This window comes from Suncus etruscus, chromosome 18 (assembly GCF_024139225.1).
Source record: "Suncus etruscus isolate mSunEtr1 chromosome 18, mSunEtr1.pri.cur, whole genome shotgun sequence".
Classification (NCBI taxonomy): Eukaryota; Metazoa; Chordata; class Mammalia; order Eulipotyphla; family Soricidae; genus Suncus; species Suncus etruscus.
This window is the reverse complement of record NC_064865.1, coordinates 717,280-731,183: the sequence shown is the minus strand read 5'-3', so window position 1 is coordinate 731,183 and position 13,904 is coordinate 717,280.

Genomic DNA, 13,904 nt, shown 5'->3' with positions numbered 1-13,904 from the left:
GTCCCTTCTCTCCTTTCTCTCCTCTCTCCTCATGCCGCTGACACTCTCCCACCCTCCTGTCCTCATCTCCCCTCCTCTTGCCTTCCTTTTTTTTTAAGTTTTTTTTTTCTTTCAACTTTTCAAGGTCATTCCGGACTCTTGCTGCCGCCAGTCCCTCGGTGAGCCGTGAGCGCCATTGGCGTCCGTGGCCTCTGTTTCCCTGGCAACCCAGTAACCATTAATTTTCAATTAAAGGAGACAAAAAGCTCGATGACAGCTCCAGGTCTGCTGAAGATGTCAAGAATCTGTATTAATATACAGCAAGAGAGCATAATTGTGTGTCCATCTTCCAGAGCAGCGAAAAATGGAGGGATAATTACCAGCTCGAAAGCCACTCTGTAATTTAGTTCTTACTGTCACCGCAGCCCTACACATTAGCATAAATTAAAAGCAGAGTTTATTGTTATCAAAGTGCATTGATATCGCCAGACCCGCTCTCTTCCTTTTAACTGTTTGTCGTGGGTGAGTGACTCCCCAACTCTCCAGGGGTCTCCCTGGGGCTGAGAGAAGCACAGTACAGGGGCAGCTCAACTTCCAAGGTTTGAGCTGGCTCTCCAAGGGCTTGGCTAGTCCTGTCCTCCTGAGGGGTGGGAGTGGGGCTGTGATTGTGAACAGGGTGGGGGGCACGGGCAGAGCCATGGGGTGGAGTCCCCTATGCATTGGAAATGCTTTGTCTTACCCCAGACCCTGCCACTTCCCAGAGCCAGCTGCTATCTACCTGGGGGTTCCCCACTTGAGGAACCTGGCCTGAGCAGGTGATGGAAACCCCAAGCTAAACAAAGGCAAAAGCAAATAGCTGGGGGTCTCCTCTACTGGGCATGTTGGGGTTGGCAGGGGGTTGATCTCTTGCTTTCCCTATTCTGGATGTGGCTGCCCCTGAGGGAGATAATCTTGGTTCTGCCTCAGCTCCTGTCCAGCTGGCCATTCACCGGGCCCCAGCTCTTAGTATGACCGCGCTGGAGCCTCTTTTCTCATGCCCCGACCTTCCACACCCCCATACCCCTGTGTCTGTAGCCTACCACCCTCAACATTGACTTCCCAGGCACTGGAACGGAATGAAGTGCCTGGCAGTCCGGGTGCCAGTGACAGCCACAGAAATCATGCATTTCCGTGAATGGGGGGTGTGCGGTCTCTTGTATTCTATCCAGAGAGAGCTGTCCTTCAGAGGGGAATTGAGTGTAATTACCCTTAAGGGAGCGATCCTTACACAGGCAGTCACAACACTGACCTCCTGGCTGAGATCTGACAGCAAAATTACAGGCTGTGTACTCAACAGAAGGGGCTTCCTCCTTTTGGGGGGGTTAGGAAGGAAGGAGGAGGGGAAAGAGATGCAGAGAGGCTTTGAAAAGAAAAGTGCCGGCTTCCAGCTGCCAGGGGAGCACGGCTTCTCCTTGGCAAGGCACTGTAGGGGTAGGAGATGGTGCCCCGGAATTCCTGGTGTTTCTGTTATTCTTGTGGGGGGCCAACGTAGACACTGGGTCCCGGATATCTTTGAGCTAAGGTCTGTGATTATGGCTAGGTGGGATTTGGAGGAACTATCTGGTAAGTCACTCAAGCACGTGTGTCCGAACTTTCCATCTGCGTTCTCTCCCACAGAGCCCTGTTTCTCCTACCTTGGAGTTAACATGTCCTGGGCCTGTTGCCTAAGTGATAGCGCAGGCAGGGAGGGCATTTGACTTGCTGCATGGCCAACCCCGGTTCAATCCCCTGCATCCCATATGGTCCCCCCAAGCCTGCCAGGAGTGATGTCTGAGTGTAGAGCCAGGAGTAGCTCCTAAACACTGCTGGGTATGGCTCCAAAACTAATCAAACAAAAAAAGTCCTGGGACCAAACTGTACCCAGAATACTTTGCAGAATTCCCCTGCTGATCTGGGCTCCCCTTCCCACTCAAAGGAGGGAGCCCCAGTCACACTGGCCACATCCTGCACAGAGGAACCACGCAGAAGATAAACACAGTGCTGGACAAAACCCTGAGTAGGCCATGGGGCCAGGGGTGGGAGGGAAGCCAATTCTGGAATTTCATAGCGGGAGGAAGCCCCTCAGAACCAGGGCACCCAAACTCAGAGTCCTCCTCCTGCTCAGCATCTATCTAAACTTCAGCTGCTTCTACTCTGTATATTTGACCAGCAAGAACTTGCTAACTCTGAATCTGCCTGTGCCTTTGTCAAACTGTGCTGAACACTGGAAATTTCCTCCTAGGTGGCAATGGGGTGAAACCGCTTCCTGAAAATGTCTGGCTTTTTTAGGGTTGGAGTGATAGTACAGCTGAAAGGATGTTTGCGGAATAAGCAGCCAACCTGAGTTTGATTCCTGGCATTCCATGTAGTTCCCCAAGTCCCACCAGATGTGATCCCTGGACGCAGAGCCAGGAGTAAGCCCTGAGCACTGCCTGGTATGGCACCAAAACCAAACCAAAACACTGTCTGAGAGCTGGAGCAACAGTATAGTGGGTAAGGCACTTTCCTTGGACATGACCAACATGCATTTGATCCCCATCACTGCTTTTGGTCACCAGAATCCCATTAAGAGTAATTCCTAAAAACAGTTGGGGCTTAATAAAAAATTAATTAATTAAATAAAATCAAAACAAGGGCCGGAGAGATAGCATGGAGATAGGGCATTTGCCTTGCAAGCAGAGGGACGGTGGTTCAAATCCTAGGATCCCACATGGTCCCCTGAGCCTGCCAGGAACAATTTCTGAGCATAGAGCCTGGAGTAACCCCTGAGCGCTGCCGGGTGTGACCCAAAAAACAAACAAACAAAAAATCAAAACAAAACCATCTGACTTCTGAAGGGCTAGGCATGAACAGGAAGCTTGGGTTTGATCCCCAGCACCATTCGGTCCTTGAGTACCACCAGGAGTGCTCGCTACCCAGCTTCACTGAGTACAGAGTTAGAAGTTGTCTTTCTTCCTCAGTACCTGTAGGTATGCTCCTGCCCCCCCCCCCAACAAACAGCACATATTTAGCTTCCTCTCTGGAAGGAAATCTATCCTTTCCCGCACCCTGGGACTGCCTCTCAGTCATAGGGAAGGAGGCTTGACTGGCCAAGCTCATCAGGCACAACTGCTAGTGCAGTGGGCAAGGCCTTGGGGGCGGGAAGTGGCAGGGCAGGCACCTCAACAATCAGCTGCCTTTGCCCCCAGACCCTGTCACCCCACAGCTTGGGAAATGAGCTCTGTCCTGGCTCTGCCTGGCTGCGCCCCTCACATGCCCTCCCTCCTCTCTGCTTATCAGGGAGAAGGAATTCCAGGGGAAACCCAGCTCAGGCCCTGTGTCCTCTCTTCTTCAATGCAGAGAAGGAGGCCCAACTGCTTAGGGAAGGCCTGGCTACCATGCTCTAGGGCTGTGATAAGTTTTGGATGGGCCTTTTGGGCTGAGTACTGAGCACGGAGTTCAGCTCAAGCTGAGTACTGGTTCTGGCTGAGCATTCTGCCTGGAGCCCTCAGAGCCACCTTCTGAGCCAGACTGATGCTCACCACCCCTCCCAACTCCTTCCCAACAACCCCCACCTAGTACTAACACCATATTGGTGACTTAGAATGTACGTATTTGTGGGGGAACATGGTGGTCAGAGGCCACCATAGAATCCCCTTTCCAGTTCTCCTCTAACCCAAGTAGTCAAAAATTCCCTGATACATTTCATCACTTCCTTGGGTCTCAATTGTTTTTTTGGCATCTGGGGTGAAGGTTGGTTTTAGGGGTCTCCCACTCCCTTTCCCCATCTATGAACGTCCAGCTCCCAGCATGCTCTTTTCCCTCCTAGCTGGCCCTTTGGTCCCTCTCAGGGTCTTCTGTACCTGCAGTTGGCTAAGCTACACACATGCGCCTCTCAGGTAGGCCATGCAGAGCGCAGACTTTATTTAAAAGTCTCTGCACACATGAGCCTTCGTGGTTCAGAATCCTGTGGTCAGGGGTCAGGAGTCAAGCATCTGTAGCTCACTCATTACACTCATTATCTATTTTCCTCTGCTTTGCTCTCCCCAAGGGCAGGGACTTAATTCTGTTGATGGCTGTATCCCAAAGTACTGAGAACAGTGACTGGTATAAAGAAGGTAGGTGCTCAATGGTACCTCACTTGTAGGAGGAACTCATCACCCCCACCCCCAACCTGGGACAGGGTGCTCTCTTTACAGAAATGAGGGAGCTGGTGCTCAGATGCTAGGGCTGCTGCCTGGGCCAAGGTCTGTGTACTGGTATTGCTCAGGGTGCAGCCTACATTGATTTGGGGCTGCTGAGGAGGCTATTCGCGGTGGTTCTATACTTTGCAAGGACTAGGGGGTCCTACAGACAAGCCATCCAGCAGATTTTTCTGGGGTACCCGCTCTGACCAGAGTGAAAGGACTCCTTCCCTTCCCCAGACTCTTTTCAGCCCCTATTCCTACTGCCCTCCCACCTGGCAGGGACCTCCAAAGGTTGTCCTGCACACTGCCCTCCCCTGTACCCACAGAGCCACAGTCCACTTGGGGGGGTGTCCCTGGGCGGCCCCCACTCTGGGCCATGAGTGGCTCCTCTCCCCTTAGATGTAAATCCGGGCCCCAGAGTGGCCACACAGAACATACATCTTAAACAAACACTTCTCGCTGTTTATCTCCCTGGCCTTTAAACAAACTCTTTCAAAGGTTTCTGCTGATAGGAGAGATTTACTGAAAACCATTCCTGCCTAAAAGCCCTGGGTTTATGCTGCTGGGTTGGGTGAGAGGGGGTGCGTGCGGGAAAAGGGGGGCCTGGAGCCTGGGGTTTCTCTGCCTCGGACCACATGTTTATCCTCGAGGCCTAGATAGAGCCGCAGCACAGACTAATCTACAGGGAAGAGAAAATAAGAATGCAGGATCGGGCACGGTGGGGGTAGTGGGGAGAAGTTTGTTTTTTGTCACTGACTCCTGGAGGTCCTGGCAGGTCCTTCCATTGTGTGACAGTGCCTACTGAGGGGGCAGCCTGGAAGGGTGGGGAGCGGCACCTGGAAAGGGTGGGGCTCCCTTGAACTTTGGACTGTAGGCTCTAGCTCTTGTCCAGGGGAGAATTTCTTTGCCCCCCCCCCCCATTCTCACTCCTCCAGATGAGGTGAGGGGGCCTTCCCGGGAGGAGAGGGCAAAGGGGAGAGCAGCAGTCACATGGCACACTGACTCCAGCATTCCACCAGTCTTTAGGGAGCACCTCCCATGTGCCAGGCCCTGGGGTCCAGAGCTGAGTCATTGGCGTTTCCTTTAGCACGTCTGTGAGCCAGCATTGTTCTCTGGGCTGAGTTTACTCAACACTGTAGAAGGACAATCTCTAACTTTCCCAGGTTCAGCATGGGGGAAACCAAGGCACAGGAAAAATATCAGGGTATATTCCAGAGGTTTGGGTTTAATTAGAGTGAAGTCTGGGCATCATATCCTATTACCTTAGACACACATTTTTAGTGAAGGTAGTTTTTATGGAATGGAATTTAGAAAGATGTGAGCCAGGGCCTCCATAGCACCTGCTGTGATAGCACAGCGGGTAATGTTTGCCTTCATGCGGCCCACAGGGGTCTGATCCCCAGGATCCCATATGATTCCTTGAGTAATTCCTTAGTGCAGAGCCAGGTGTGGCCCAAACACAAAAATAATAACAACAAAAAAAGAAAGATATGATCCAGGAGAAGGAAATCACATTTTAGTTTAAAAGAGAAAATGAGCTTGACAACGCAAGCAAGCAAAGAACCATAGAAGATACGTGCTCAAGGGGCTGAAGCAATATCACAGTGGGTAGGGCACTTGCCTTGCATGTGGCTGGCCTGAGTTCATTCCCCAGCGTCCTATACAGTCCCTGATCACACTAGGAGTAATTCTGAATGGAAAACCAGGAGTATCCCCTGAGCATTGAGAAATGTGAAAGAAAAGAAAGGAAGGAAGGAAGGAAGGAAGGAAGGAAGGAAGGAAGGAAGGAAGGAAGGAAGGAAGGAGAAGAAAACTTTAAAGAAGACGAAGATCGAGCCATGGTTTGTTTTACTCACACATGCAAGGCAAGTGCTCCAACACTGACTACATACCTGTCCCTGGATCACCAGAGAGCACATACCTGACACGTTTGAGGCTCTGAGAATCCATCCGGAGCACTGCAAAAACAAACTCATAAAGAAATGCATGCATGTATGCAGGAATGAATGGTGCGTCGTCCCCAGTGGAGAGCTATGGGGAAAGAGATTAACATTCTTTTCTGTTTGTTCGGCTTTTTGCTTCACACCCAGTGATGCTGGGGGGGGGGGGGTTATTCCTGGCTCTATATTTAGGAATTATTCAGGGGACCACATGGGGTGCCAGGAATTGAACACTGTCACAGGCAAGGCAAGTGCCCTGCCTACTGTACTATCTCTCCGTCGTCTGCAATTGGCATTCTTGTCAGTGCCCCCCCCCCCCATCTCCATAGTCTGGCTCTGCATCAGCTTCAGGGCACACTGGTCCTTCTCAGGTTCAGTGGCAGGTTAGAGTTGATACTTTGGGGATGTGGGATCGGGGATTCAAACTCTGGTTGGAGGATGTCGGGCAACCCCTGTCCACTCTGTGTTGATACAGTGCTAGAACACAGCCCGCCCACCCGCTGCAGGCCTGGCAGTGTTCGCCTTCAAGATCCTGAGAGACACACAGGTGCGAACTCTAGAATGCCAGTGATCTCTTGTAAGTCACCCTCTTAATGACGTAGGCTCTGAGTGTGGGGACCCCCAGCCCCATCACAGGGGAGGCTTTGGTGTTTGGGGTGACTTGAAACCCGGGCTTTCTTAGGCAGAAGCTGTTCATTGGAGAAGCAGCGGGGGATCAGGTTGGAAACAGGCCTGTCCTGAGGGCTGAGGCAGCCTCTTGGAGGTGCCCAGTTTACTGACTTCCCTCTGCGCTTTGTTTGTGGAGTGAAGGGGCCCAGGCTCCAGGTGGGGAAGGGAGGGGAAGGCAGGTAGGAATTTCTCCTCCTTCCTGCCTGCAGCTCAACCGGAAACCGAGGCCCCTCCTTGGTGTTTACACTCTGTGGCTCCACCCCAAGATGGCACTGATACCCACCCCCCTCCTTGTGCCCCCTGCTCCTGGGGCACCAAGTGCCTTTTCTCTCTTCTGTAAGTACCTTCTAGCCTCCAGGCTCTGAGCAGGCCTGGTTTCCAGGTGGGGGGGGAGAGGGAGGAGGAGGAGGAGGAGGCTTGAGGGGCAGGAAGGGACTGGCACAGAGCAGCTTGTGGCTCTTAGGTAAACTCTCTCTCTCTCTCTCTCTCTCTCTCTCTTCTCTCTCTTTTCTCTCTCTCTTCTCTCTCTTTTCTCTCTCTCTTTTCTCTCTCTCTCTCTCTCTTCTCTCTCTCTCTCTCTCTCTCTCTCTCTCTCTCTCTCTCTCTCTCTCTCTCTCTCTCTCTCTCGTCATGACACGCAGGTTCCCAAACCTTCCTTCCCCCCAGATGCCACCCCCTCCCCACCCCTGTGAGTAAGAAGCTTCATTTATACCCAAGTAAACACTGATAACAGCTTCTAAAGTGACCCTTTGAAGACTGAAGTGCATTTGGCTGTGGGTCTTTGTCCATTATTCTTTGATTTACTCAACAGTCCCCTCCGGCCTTCCTGGAGACCCTCCATCCTCTCGGAAGGCCTCAGCGGACACAACTCTGAGCTGTTTCGCCGGCTGCCAGCCAAGCTTTGGACTTTGCTGAGGATGACACCCCCGCCCTCTTGCCCAATGTCAGGTCTACTGGCGGCGATCCAAGCTGACATTTTCCTAAAGGAGAGGTGATGCATCCTTGAGAAGGAAAAATGGGGGAGGCCTTTGTCTAGGACCCGTGAACAGGAAGTGCTACATGGAGCATTGTCTGGTGGGGAGATGAGCAGGTCGAGTTTTCAGGCACTGGGTGAGAACCCATCCACAACATCAGACTGGGTGGGATCACAAAGGGGTCAGTGGCTCCCAAGTTCTGCATTTGTTCTCTTTGGTGTCCTCAGTCAAAAAGCATCGACCAACTGTGAGCTACTTGCAGGCAGAACTCTGAGATGAAGAGATCCTGGGAATCTTCTCATCTTATAGTTTATAAAGGGTAGAAGAACTTCAAGTAGCTCGGTCTTTTTATCCTCCTTCTCAATTGTTTTGGGGGGGTCATATATGACCATTTTCAGGGCTTCTCCTGGCTCAGTGCATAGGGGTCACTCTCTAGTGGTGCAAAGAAACCAAGCACTCCAAGCACTCCAGCCCTCTGAACCTATCTCTCTGACCCCGAGTAATACAATCTTTGTTTTGTTTTGTTTTTGTTTTTGGGCCACACCTGGTGGTGACACTCGGGTTACTCCTGGCTATGTGCTCAGAAGTTGCTCCTGAATTGGGGGACCATTTGGGATGTTGAGGGATCGAACTGCTGTCTGTCCTAGGTCAGCACATGCAAGGCAAACGCCTTACTGCTGTGCCACGGTTTTGGCCCTTTTTTTGAGGGGGGGGTCTCACCTGGCAGCATTCAGGGGTTACTCCTGACTCTGCACTCAGAAGTCGCTCCTGGTAGGTGTGGGAGACCATATGGGATGCTGGGATTCAAACCACTGTCTGTTCGAATCAAATGCCCTACTACTGTGCTATCTCTCCAGTCCCTGGTAGTACAATCTTTAGACTTACTTATATTAAACTACGCTTTCCAAGTTGATGAGCTGAGCTGTAGCTCTAGTTGAACTGGGGGTGGGGGGACAGGGGGTGTTATAGGCATTGAGGGAGCTAAAGCCTGCACTGTTCTCCATTCCCCCATGAAGGGGTCCAGAGCCTCTCTGCCTCTGTGTGGTTTCTCTCTCTCTCTCTCTTCTTTTTTTCTTTCTTCCTTTCTTTTGTTCTTCTTTCTTCCCTTCCTTCCTTCTTCCCTTCCTTCCTTCCTTCCCTCCTTCCTTCCCTCCTTCCTTCCCTCCTTCCTTCCCTCCTTCCCTCCTTCCTTCCCTCCTTCCCTCCTTCCTTCCTTCCTTCCTTCCTTCCTTCCTTCCTTCCTTCCTTCCTTCCTTCCTTCCTTCCTTCCTTCCTTCCTTCCTTCCCTCCTTCCTTCCCTCCTTCCTTCCTTTCTTCTTTTCTTTTGTTTTTGGGTCACACCCGGAGGCCCTCAGGGGTTACTCCTGGCTCAGAAGTCACTCCTGGCAGGCTGGGGGACCAGGGTGATGCAGAGATTCAAACCGGGGTACATCCCGTATTGGCCGCAGGCAAGGCAAATGCCTTACTGCTGCTGTGCTATTGCTCCAGGTTCTGATTTTTTTTTTCTTTAGGTTTATGGAGCCAAACCTGGTAGTGCTCAGGTGCTATTCCTGGTGTAGTGCTCAGCAGTGACCCCTGGCGGTGTTCAAGGGACCAAATATAGAGCCAGGGATTCAAACCAGGGTTTGTTACAGGGCAAGTGCCTCAACCCCTGTACTATCTCTCCAGTCCCACCTTCCTTTACATTTCTGCTCATCTCTGGATAGTGTTATGGGTTATCTGAGATCAGGAACATTCAGGCCACAAGCAGTTGAGTAACGCTATCATCATGCTTGCTAGGTTAACGGTGTGATGATTTGTCCATGGAGGGTGGTAGGGGTTTGCTAGCTGGACAGCTCGAATCCTCATCAACTCAGCCAGGGAAGGCACTGAGTTTGCTTAGATGGCTACTTGGAAACCTGGCATGGGAATGTAGAGGAGTTACCCTGTGGGGACTAGGGATAGAGGGAAGGACCCTCTCTGTTCAGCAGCACCCCCACATTCTTAAAGAGCTGAAAGGGATGTAAAGGAGAAGCCAGAACCTCTACCCCTCACCATCACAGAATTAGTTCCTTCTCTGGCATTTTAAGAGCTCAGCCTCAAACCCTTCAAGGGCTTTTGAAACAATTAGATTTGCAAGTGCCCCGTGCTTGATCTAATGGCTTAAAAGCCACTTCAGGCTCCTACTGACCCAGAGTAAAGCTTGGGGGTGTGCACTGGGGAGGAGATCTGAGAGCTCAATTGTTCTGTTTTCAGGCTTTGCTTGGTGACCATAACTAGGACCCTCTGAAAGATGAAGTCAGCAGAGTCTTTCTTTGCCCCTGTCTTCCCCACTTTGTCTTTAGGAAGTCCCCACAGCCAGCCCTTGTCCCTTACAGCTTCTTATGTAAATCTTAGCACCCTCAAGGGTGCTTGGGACAGGGTTGCCCACGATCAGTTTTCAGAATTCAGATTAACCCATTAAAGCAAGTGAAAGGTGCTGGACTCAAAGACAGTACTGTTTGTTGTTCTAGAACGGTCTCTGGGTTTGGATAAGCCCTTTCTCCAATTTGAGTCCTTTCAGCCTCTCTGGAATTTCCCTCAAGCTCTGGTTTCTTTTTTTGTTTTGTTTTTGCTTTTGTTTTGGGGTCACACTCATAGTGCTCAGAGGTGAGGTGTTGGTCCTGGCTCTACACTGAGGAATCATTCTTGGAGGGCTTGGGGGACCACATAGATGCTGGAGATTGAACTCATGATGGCAAGTGCCCTACCTGCTATATCATCTCTCTGACCCTTCAAGTTCTGATTTTTTTTTTGTTTTTGTTTTTGGGTCACACCCGGCAGTGCTCAGGGGTTACTCCTGGCTGTCTGCTCAGAAATAGCTCCTGGCAGGCACGGGGGACCATGTGGGACACCGGGATTCGAACCAACCACCTTTGATCCTGGATTGGCTGCTTGCAAGGCAAACGGCGCTGTGCTATCTCTCCGGGCCCAAGTTCTGATTTTTATATAGAATTCTCTCTGGGCTTGAGTGATAGTACAGCAGGTAGGTTGCTTACCCTGCAGGAGACTGATCTGGGTTTGATCCCTGGTACAACCAATGGTACCCTGAGCCTGTCAGGAGTGATTCTTGGGTGCTGAGCCCAAAGTAAGCTCTGATCACCACTAGGTGTGGCCCCAAACCAGTTATTTTCCCTCTCTGGCCCCAAAGCTTAACAATATGTGCAATCATATTACAACCTTGGGGAGCCCCTCATCATTTGTACCTCCATCCCCACTTTCAGTCCTTCTCTATACCTTACATTGTCTCCACTCTTCCCTATCCAAAGGAAGACATTCATTTACCTGCCCAAGGGTAGGCCAATGAATGGGGATGCTGAGATAAGTAAGTTACAGACCCTACTTTCAGAGGGACCCCTTTTTAGTAAACGGTCGACATATAAACATCAGTGACTTAGCTAAATATTCCTGAGCACCTGCTATGTGCCAGGTACTGTTCTAGGTCTAGGGATGCAGAGGCCAGCAGAGCAGATGATGCTTCCCCAGCCTGGGGAGCTCCTCAGGAAGGCGACATGGCAGTGACAATGACCTGTAAGCCAAGAGAGACAGCACCTGCCCCATGTTTGGGTATGTGAAGGCAAAGCAGACCAGGATAGCAGTGGGAGGAGCAGGTGGGAAGGAGCTTGGAGGTGGGGCTATTGGAGCCATGACCTCCATGAAGGAAGGATGACACATCCAGTGCAAAGGTCCTGGGTCTCCAGGCCCTGTGAACGCAAAGAGGAGCAAGAGACCAGTGAAACAAAAAGGAAGAGGTTTGGGGAGGGGTCCAAGGGAAGAAGGGCCATATCAGGCCTGGTCATGGACTTGGCAAGGTCATCAGATTCTGGCATGAGATGAAAGCCACAGAGGAGATTGAATAATCCAGGACACAAGCAGGTGTAAATGTTTTTGTTGTTGTTAGTTTGGCTTTTGGTTTTTGGGTCACATCCGGCAGCACTCAGAGGTTACTCCTGGCTCTACGCTCAGAAATCGTTACTGGCAGGCTCGTGGGACCCTATGGGATGCCGGGATTTGAACCACTGTCCTTCTGCATGCAAGGCAAATGCCCTACCTCCACGCTATCTCTCTGGCCCCAGATGTAAATGTTTATCTGTTTTTTGTCTTGGAGGCCACACCCAGCAGTGCTAAGGGCTTACTTTTGTCCTATGCTCAGGGATCATTACTCCTGACTGGGTTAAGGGAACCATAGGAGGCCCTGGGGCTAAACCTGGCAGGCACAAGCAAGGTAAGTGCCCTACCCACCGTACTATCTTCCAGGTTTGAAGCAGATGTGAGTTTTAAAAAAGATTTGCGGGGCACATGTGACTTGCCAGTCCATGCACATGTCACCCACATCTTCCCTTCTTGCTCTGCACTTTCATACCTCCAAACTTTAATGCTGGGATATATTCTAGGGCTCTTTCTACCCCCATTCTGGAGAAGCTTGCATACTCTCTTAAGCAACTTACTCTTTTCTCTCTTTCCACTTCCTCAGAACTACCAAATAGAACCTGTTTTGATTTTTAAAAAAGGGGGGGATGGGGCTGGAGAGATAGCACAGCGGTGCTTGCCTTGCAAGCAACTGACCCCAGGACCTAAGGTGGTTGGTTGGAATCCCGGCATCCCATATGGTCCCCAGAGCCTGCCAGGAGCGATTTCTGAGCGTAGAGCCAGGAGTAACCCCTGTGTACTGCCGGGTGTGACCCAAAAACCAAAAAAAACAAAAAAACACCAACAAAAAAAACCCCAAAAACCAAAAATCAAAAAAAAAATGGGAGGAATCAGGTCAGGGAGATGAAATGAGGCTTGAGACATATACCTTGCATACACCTGATCTAGGCTGGAGACCTCATACCAAGTGGCCCCTGAGCATTACTGGTGTGGCTGCTAGGATGGCCCACTGGTCCCTGGAACCTGAGTAGCAACACATGCTTAGATCCGGGGTGTAATCGCAGGGGCCCTGAGCACTGGGGACTCACCACCAAGAAAAAGAGGAAAATTTGATCTAGACAGGAGGTGGGCGATGAACAGGAGGAGGAAGCAAGCTTCCAAGTATGTGCTTCCTATGTTGCTGGAAGCCGTGTACACAATCACACCATCATTTGAAGGCTGTGAAGGTAGGGCCTGTGCCCAGAGAGGACCGAGGCCAAGGGCCTAGAGCAGCCAAGTTGAAGAGCTGAGACTTGCTCCTGTGGGCAGCAGGTGGCACAGAGGGAGCAGGCCTGATGGTACCCTGATTCAGTTGTGCTGGAGGAAGATCACTCTGGCCACGTAGAGGGGCAGGGCAGGCTGGGGGTGGGGAAATGGTGTACTTAGGAGGCTGTAGCAGTGCCCAGCTGCAGAGGCCAGTGGCCTAGGGCATATGGACCATAGCAGAGCTTGGATAATAGTTCAGAGGAAATGTTGCTCAGATGTTATGTTGGTTGGATAAAGAAACTAGAAATTAGGGGCCGGCGAGGTGGCACTAGAGGTAAGGTGTCTGCTTTGCAAGCGCTAGCCAAGGATCAGGACCGAGGTTCAATCCCCCGGTGTCCCATATGGTCCCCCCCAAGCCAGGGGCGATTTCTGAGCGCTTAGCCAGGAGTAACCCCTGAGCATCGAACGGGTGTGGGCCAAAAAAACAAAAACAAAAAAAAAAAAAAAAAAAAAAGAAACTAGAAATTAGAGGGATGAAGAGAGAGAGACCCAGGGGACTGGGAATAGGACAGCCATTAGCCTTGCATGTTGCTCCGGGTTCAATCCCTGGTACCACATATAGACCTCTGAGACATGCCAGAAGTGATTCCTGAATGCAGAACCAGGAATAAGTCTTGCATACCACCAGGTATGACCCCCAAATAAAACCAAACCACCTGTGGGGCCATTGCTCATCCTCCCTCCAGGAAGCTGGCTGCCGGGTGAGCCGAGGGTGTGTGTGCATGTAAGTTTGTGTGCATGCACGCACATGGGCGCCTGAGCAGATGGGGACATGCTCTTGAAGGCCTTCCTGGTTGCGTGAAGTTGAGGGTGGGAGGGAAGGCAGGCCGGAGCCCAGACTAGGGGAGCCCCAAGGAGTCTTCCAGCACAATGGGCGGGGTGCAGGCCTTTGAGACGCCCGAGAGCTCCACACTTGAACCTGGCCCTCCCCATCTTCTGAAGGGCCCTGTGTCAGCACGGGAGAA